We start from the raw sequence: 8,476 nt of genomic DNA, 5'->3' as shown, positions 1-8,476 counted from the left end.
CGGAGAAGGAACCTGCCTTGCAATGCCGAAGACAATACTGCACGCTGGACTCATCGTCATTGAAGCCTGGTTCAGGGGCTACTAAGGGAGTCCTGGATTAGGGGGTATCCGGACAGCCGGACTGTGTACAACGTCCGAACTATTGAAGCATGAAGATACAAGACTTAAGACTTCGGCCCGTGTCCGGATGGGACTCTCCTTTGCGTGGAAGACAAGCTTGGCGATACGGATATTGTGTTTCCTTCCTTGTGACCGACTCCATGTAAACCCTAGCCCTCTCCGGTGTCTATATAAACCAGAGAGGTTGGTCCTTAGAAGGCCGATCACAATTACAATCATACCATCATAGGCTAGCTTCTAGGGATTAGCCTCTACGATCTCGTGGTAGATATACTCTTGTACTACCCATATCATCAATATTAATCAAGCAGGAAGTAGGGTTTTACCTCCATCGAGAGGGCACGAACCTGGGTAAACATCTGTCTCCCTTGCTTCCTGTTACCATCAGCCTTGACACACAGATCGGGACCCCCTACCTGAGATTCGCCAGTTTTGACACCGACAGGAAGGTCCTTACGTTATCGAGGAAGTCTATCTTTCTAGTGCCATAAAAATCAACAACTTCGAAGGCACAAGTCCGAGGGTGGTAAACGGTCAAAGAATTAAACATTATATTTCAGGTAATCCTATCAATGTTGAAACTAATATTATTGAAACCGTGACCCCGAAGGAATACATAAGGGACACTTTCCAGAACGTTCCAGACTCCAAAAAGGAATAGGTATGTGATGCGGTAAGTAAACCGACTCCAAAACAACTCCAATGGCAATTTTTATCAGTTTTGGAATATTTAAGAATTTTAGGAAGAAAGAAGTAGTCCGAAAGGGACACGACGCCCCCACGAGAGTGGAGGGCGCGCCCCCCTCTACTGGGCGCGCCCTCCTGTCTCGTGGGCACCTCGTGTGCCTCTCGGACTCCGTTTTCTTGCACGTTACGTATTTTGGTCGATAAAAATTCATTATATATACTCCCGAAGGTTTTGACCACCGTATCATGCAAATTTCCTCTGTTTTCGTTTAGAGCTGTTCTGTTACAGCTTTAGAGCAATATGTCGTCTCAAGATTCGGAAGGGGAAAGTTATGTGGCTGATTACCTCGCAGACCCTAAGGTCTACGAGGACTTGGAGCATGATGCCTGGACCTCTAAAGAAGAGGAGGACTATGAGCCTAAAGTAAAGGAGGAGAAGAGCCTAGACAAAGACGAAGCCCCATTACCTCAGCCTGGGGACATGCACGTGGAGTTTAAGAAGTCAAGCCTCCCTGATAGAGCAAAGAAGCCAAAGATCGAGTTTATCCCTTTTCATCTCTTGCAGGAAAATAAACAGGAATTATGCAGAAGAGTATTAAGCCTTGAGCAGGAGATCGAGGACTTAAAAGAGCAAAATATTATACTCAAACGTAAATTGAGGAACAAGCCTACATCATCAACAGCTCCTACTTCACCACCTCCGAGGACATAATCACATGGGTATGGGCACTCCCCTTGGCAACTGCCAAGCTTTGGGGAGGTGCCCCGATATCGTATCACCATCACACTCCTATCTTTACCATTTTATTTAGTTCGATCCTTTTAGTAGTATCTTGATCTCGTAGATTGAAGTTCTGATATCAAGTAGTTTCGAGTTTTGCATTGTGATCTCTTTTTGTAATCGAGTCCATGAGTTATCTATAATAAAGATTAGTGTTGAGTCAAGGGCTTTGCTATGTGCTATGATCTTGAGAAAGTAGAAAGAATAAAAAAGCTCATATTGATCTTATGGATAGTGATAACTTCACACATAGAAAGTATGAGGCACAAAAATTGTTCAGAGTTGATGAACGTAGCCTTGGTCATCGTTGCAATTAATAGCAAGTGATAAGGAAAGAGGGGTTCACATATAAATATATTATCTTGGACACCTTTTATAATTGGAAGCACTCATTAAGTATGACATGCTAAAGGAGTTGACGTTGGACAAGGAAGACAACGTAGTGGTTTATGTTTTCTGACATCTCGGTTAAACTATATTGTCATTGACCTTCCAAACATGTTGAGCTTGCCTTTCCCCCTCATGCTAGCCAAATTCCTTGCACCGAGTAGAGATACTACTTGTTCTTCCAAATATCCTTAAACCCAGTTTTGCCATGAGAGTCCACCATACCTATATGGATTGAGTAAGATCCTTCAAGTAAGTTGTCATGTTGCAAGCAATAAAAATTGCTATCTAAATATGTATGACTTATTAGTTCAGAGAAAATAAGCTTTGTATGATCTTGTTGTGGAAGTAATAAAAGCTACGGACTGCATAATAAAGGTCCACATACAAGGGGCAATATAAAGTGACGTTCTTTTGCATTAAGATTTTGTGCATCAACCCTAAACGCACATGACAACCTCTGCTTCCCTCTGCGAAGGGCCTATCTTTTACTTTATGTTTTAACTTTATGCTTGAGTCAAGGTGATTCTCACTTTTCCCTTTTTCACTTTATCCTTTGGCAAGGTCCTCGTGTTTGAAAGATCATGCTATATATATATATATATATATATATATATATATATATATATATATATATATATCCAATTGGATGTAAGTTGGCATGGGCTATTATTGTTGACATCACCTAAAGGTGAATACGTTGGGAGGCAATACAATAAGCCCCTATCTTTCTCAGTGTCCGGCTGAAACTCCATAACCACAAGTATTGCGTGAGTGTTAGCAATTGTAGAGGACTACAAGATAGTTGAGTATGTGAACTTGCTGAAAAGCTCTATTGTTGACTCTTTCTGATGTCATGATAAATTGCAATTGCTTCGATGGCTGAGATTATAGTTTATTAGTTCCCAATGAAGTTTACTTGACATTGTGAATTGATTGTTACTTGAGCATAAGAAATCATATGATAAAATCTATATATGTTGCTGTTATAAGAATGATCATGATGCCCTCATGTCCGTATTTTATTTTCATCGACACCTCTATCTCTAAACATGTGGACATATTTTTCGATTTCGGCTTCCGCTTGAGGACAAGCGAGGTCTAATCTTGGGGGAGTTGATACGTCCATTTTGCATCATGCTTTTATATCAATATTTATTGCATTATGGGCTGTTATTACACATTATATCTCAATACTTATGGCTATTCTCTCTTATTTTACAAGGTTTATCATGAAGAGGGGGAATGCCGGCAGCTGGAATTCTCGCTAGAAAAGGAGCAAACATTGGAAACCTATTCTGCACTGCTCCAAAAATCCTGAAACTCCATGAAACATGTTTTTGGAATTTATAAGAGTTATTGAGCGAAAGAAATACACCAGGGGGCCCACACCCTGTCCAGGAGAGAGGAGGGCGCGCCCCTATCTCCTGGGCCCACTGGTGGGCCTCCGGTGTCCATCTTCTGCTATATTAGAGCTTTTACCCTAGAAAAAATCGGGGGCAAGCTTACAGGACGAAACTCCGCCGCCACGAGGCGGAACCTTGGCGGAATCAATCTAGGGCTCCGGCGGAGCTGTTCTGCCGGGGACACTTCCCTCCGAGAGGGGGAAATCATCACCAATGTCATCACCAACGATCCTCTCATTGGGAAGGGGTCAATCTCCATCAACATCTTCACCAACACCATCTCCTCTCAAAACCCCAGTTCATCTCTTGTATCCAATCTTGTATCAAAACCACAAATTGGTACCTGTGGGTTGCTAGTAGTGTTGATTACTCCTTGTAGTTGATGCTAATTGGTTTACTTGGTGGAAGATCATATGTTCAGATCCTTAATGCATATTATGTTGGGGAACGTTGTAGAAAATTAAAATTTTTCCTACGGTTTCACCAAGATCCATCTATGAGTTCATCTAAGCAACGAGTCAAGGGAGAGAGTTTGCATCTACATACCACTTGTAGATCACGAGCGGAAGCTTGCCAAGGGGATGGTGATGATGGAGTCGTACTCGAACGTGATTCGGATCACCGATGTCCTAGTGCTGAACGGACAGCACCTCCGCGTTCAACACACGTACGGGACGGGAGACGTCTCCTCCGTCTTGATCCAGCAAGGAGGAAGGAGAGGTTGAGGAAGGCAGCTCCAACGGCAGCACAACGGTGTGGTGCAGTTGATGCGGCAGTATTCCGACAGGGCTTCGCCAAGCACGTACGGAGGAGGAGATGTGTTGGGGAGGGGAAGGGCTGCGCCTTGGCTTGTGGTGTGTTGCAGCCCTCCCCTCACCCTCTATATATAGGGGAAGGGGCAAGGGGGGCCGGCCCTCTAGGGAAAACCCTAGGGGGGGCGGCGGCCAAGGGGTGGGGGGCTTGCCCCCCAAGCAAGGGGGGTGCGCCCCCTTTAGGGTTTCCCCCAACCCTAGGCGCATGGGCCCAAGGGGGGGGGGGGCGCCAAGCCCACTAGGGGCTGGCTGCTATCCCTACGCAGCCCAAGTGGCCCCCCCGGGAGGGGTGGTCCCTCCCGGTGGACCCCCGGAACCTTTCCGGTGGTCCCGGTACAATACCGGTATGACCCCGAAACTTTCCGGTGCCCGTTTAACAACTTCCCATATATAAAACTTTACCTCCGGACCATTCCGGAACTCCTCGTGACGTCCGGGATCTCATCCGGACTCCGAACAACATTCGGTAATCACATACTTGTCTTCCTGATAACCCTAGCGTCACCGAACCTTAAGTGTGTAGACCCTACGGGCTCGGGAGACATGCAAACATGACCGAGACCACTCTTGGGCAATAACCAACAGCGGGGTCTGGATACCCATGTTGGCTCCCACATGCTCCTCGATGATTTCATCGGTTGAACCACGATGTCGAGGATTCGATCAAACCCTGTATACAATTCCCTTTGTCAATCGGTACATTACTTGCCCGAGACTCGATCGTCGGTATCCCAATACCTTGTTCAGTCTTGTTACCGGCAAGTCACTTTACTCGTACCGTAATGCATGATCCCGTGGCCAACACCTTGGTCACCTTGAGCTCATTATGATGATGCATTACCGAGTGGGCCCAGAGATACCTCTCAGTCATACGGAGTGACAAATCCCAGTCTCGATCCGCATAAAACAATAGATACTTTCGGAGATACCTGTAGTGCACCTTTATAGTCACCCAGTTATGTTGTGACGTTTGATACACCCAAAGCACTCCTATGGTATCCAGGAGTTACATGCTCTCATGGTCAAAGGAAGAGATACTTGACATTGGCAAAGCTCTAGCAAACGAACTACACGATCTTTGTGCTATGCTTAGGATTGGGTCTTGTCCATCACATCATTCTCCTAATGATGTGATCCCGTTATCAACGACATCCAATGTCCATAGCCAGGAAACCATGACTATCTGTTGATCACAACGAGCTAGTCAACTAGAGGCTCACTAGGGACATATTGTGGTCTTTGTATTCACACGTGTATTACGATTTCCGGATAATACAGTTATAGCATGAATAAAAGACAATTATCATGAACATTGAAATATAATAATACTTTTATTATTGCCTCTAGGGCATATTTCCAACAGTCTCCCACTTGCACTAGAGTCACCAATCTAGTTACATTGTGATGAATCGAACGCCCATAGAGTTCTGGTGTTGATCATGTTTTGCTCGCGAGAGAGGTTTAGTCAACGGATCTACGACATTCAGATCCGTATGTACTTTGCAAATTTCTATGTCTCCATCTTGAACATTTTCACGGATGGAGTTGAAACGACGCTTGATGTGCCTGGTCTTCTTGTGAAACCTGGGCTCCTTGGCAAGGGCAATAGCTCCAGTGTTGTCACAGAAGAGTTTGATTGGCCCCGACGCATTGGGTATGACTCCTAGGTCGGTGATGAACTCCTTCACCCAAATAGCTTCATGCGCTGCCTCCGAGGCTGCCATGTACTCCGCTTCACATGTAGACCCCACCACGACGCTCTGCTTGCAGCTGCACCAGCTTACTGCTCCACCATTCAACATATACACGTATCCGGTTTGTGACTTAGAGTCATCCAGATATGTGTCGAAGCTAGAGTCGACGTAACCCTTTACGACGAGCTCTTCGTCACCTCCATAAACGAGAAACATGTCCTTTGTCCTTTTCAGGTACTTCAGGATATTCTTGACCGCTGTCCAGTGTTCCTTGCCGGGATTACTCTGGTATCTTGCTACCAAACTTACGGCAAGGTTTACATCATGTCTGGTACACAGCATGGCATACATAATAGATCCTATGGCTGAAGCATAGGGGATGACACTCATCTCTTCTTTATCTTTTGCCGTGGTCGGTGACTGAGCTGAGCTCAATCTCACACCTTGTAACATAGGCAAGAACCCTTTCTTGGACTCATCCATTTTGAACTTTTTCAAAATCTTATCAAGGTATGTGCTTTGTGAAAGACCTATGAGGCGTCTCGATCTATCTCTATAGATCTTGATGCCTAATATATAAGCAGCTTCTCCAAGGTCCTTCATTGAAAAACATTTGTTCAAGTAGGCCTTAATGCTGTCCAGAAATTCTATATTATTTCCCATCAAGAGTATGTCATCCACATATAATATGAGAAATGCTATAGAGCTCCCACTCACTTTCTTGTAAACGCAGGCTTCTCCATAAGTCTGCATAAACCCAAACGCTTTGATCATCTCATCAAAGCGAATATTCCAACTCCGAGATGCTTGCACCAGCCCATAAATGGATCGCTGGAGCTTGCATACTTTGTTAGCGTTCTTAGGATCGACAAAACCTTCCGGCTGCATCATATACAACTCTTCCTTAAGATGCCAGTTAAGGAATGCCGTTTTGACGTCCATCTGCCATATCTCATAATCATAGTATGCGGCAATTGCTAACATGATTCAGACGGACTTAAGCTTCGCTACGGGAGAGAATGCCTCGTCGTAGTCAATCCCTTGAACTTGTCGATAACCCTTAGCGACAAGTCGAGCTTTATAGATGGTGACATTACCATCCGCGTCCGTCTTCTTCTTAAAGATCCATTTGTTTTCTATTGCTCGCCGATCATCGGGCAAGTCAGTCAAAGTCCATACTTTGTTTTCATACATGGATTCTATCTCGTATTTCATGGCTTCAAGCCATTTGTTGGAATCTGGGCCCGCCATCGCTTCTTCATAGTTCGAAGGTTCACCGTTGTCTAACAACATGATTTCTAGGATAGGGTTGCCGTACCACTCTGGTGCGGAACGTGTCCTTGTGGACCTACGAAGTTCAACAGCAACTTGATCCGAAGTACCTTGATCATCATCATTGTTTTCCTCTTCGGTTGGTGTGGGCATCACAGGAACATTTTCCTGAGCTGCACCACTTTCCCGTTCGAGAGGTAGTACTTCATCGAGTTCTACTTTCCTCCCACTTACTTCTTTCGAGAGAAACTCTTTTTCAAGAAAGCATCCGTTCTTGGCAACAAAGATCTTGCCTTCGGATCTTAAGTAGAAGGTATACCCTATAGTTTCCTTAGGGTATCCTATGAAGACGCATTTTTTCGACTTGGGTTCGAGCTTTTCAGGTTGAAGTTTCTTGACATAAGCATCGCATCCCCAAACTTTTAGAAACGACGGCTTAGGTTTCTTCCCAAACCATAATTCATACGGTGTCGTCTCAACGGATTTAGATGGTGCCCCATTTAAAGTGAATGTAGCTGTCTCTAAAGCGTATCCCCAAAATGAGAGCGGTAAATCGGTAAGAGACATCATAGACCGCACCATATCCAATAGAGTGCGATTACGACGTTCAGACACACCGTTTCGCTGAGGTGTTCCAGGCGGCGTGAGTTGTGAAACGATTCCACATTTCCTTAAGTGTGTGCCAAATTCGTGACTTAAAGATTCTCCTCCACGATCTGATCGTAGGAACTTTATCTTTCGGTCACGTTGATTCTCCACCTCATTCTGAAATTCCTTGAACTTTTCAAAGGTCTCAGACTTGTGTTTCATTAAGTAGACATACCCATATCTACTTAAGTCATCAGTGAGAGTGAGAACATAACGATATCCTCCGCGAGCCTCAACGCTCATTGGACTGCACACATTGGTATGTATGATTTCCAACAAGTTGGTTGCTCGCTCCATTGTTCCGGAGAACGGAGTCTTGGTCATTTTTCCCATGAGGCATGGTTCGCATGTGTCAAATGATTCATAATCAAGAGACTCTAAAAGTCCATCAGCATGGAGCTTCTTCATGCGCTTCACACCAATGTGACCAAGGCGGCAGTGCCACAAGTATGTGGGACTATCGTTATCAACTTTACATCTTTTGGCATCTACACTATGAACATGTGTAATATTACGCTCGAGATTCATTAAGAATAAACCATTGACCATCGGAGCATGACCATAAAACATATCTCTCATATAAATCGAACAACCATTATTCTCAGACTTAAATGAGTAGCCATCTCGTATTAAACGAGATCCAGATACAATGTTCATGCTCAAACTTGG

The sequence above is a fragment of the Triticum dicoccoides genome, chromosome 3B (assembly GCF_002162155.2).
Source record: "Triticum dicoccoides isolate Atlit2015 ecotype Zavitan chromosome 3B, WEW_v2.0, whole genome shotgun sequence".
Classification (NCBI taxonomy): Eukaryota; Viridiplantae; Streptophyta; class Magnoliopsida; order Poales; family Poaceae; genus Triticum; species Triticum dicoccoides.
The sequence above is the reverse complement of the archived record's forward strand: the minus strand, read 5'-3'. Positions refer to the sequence as shown.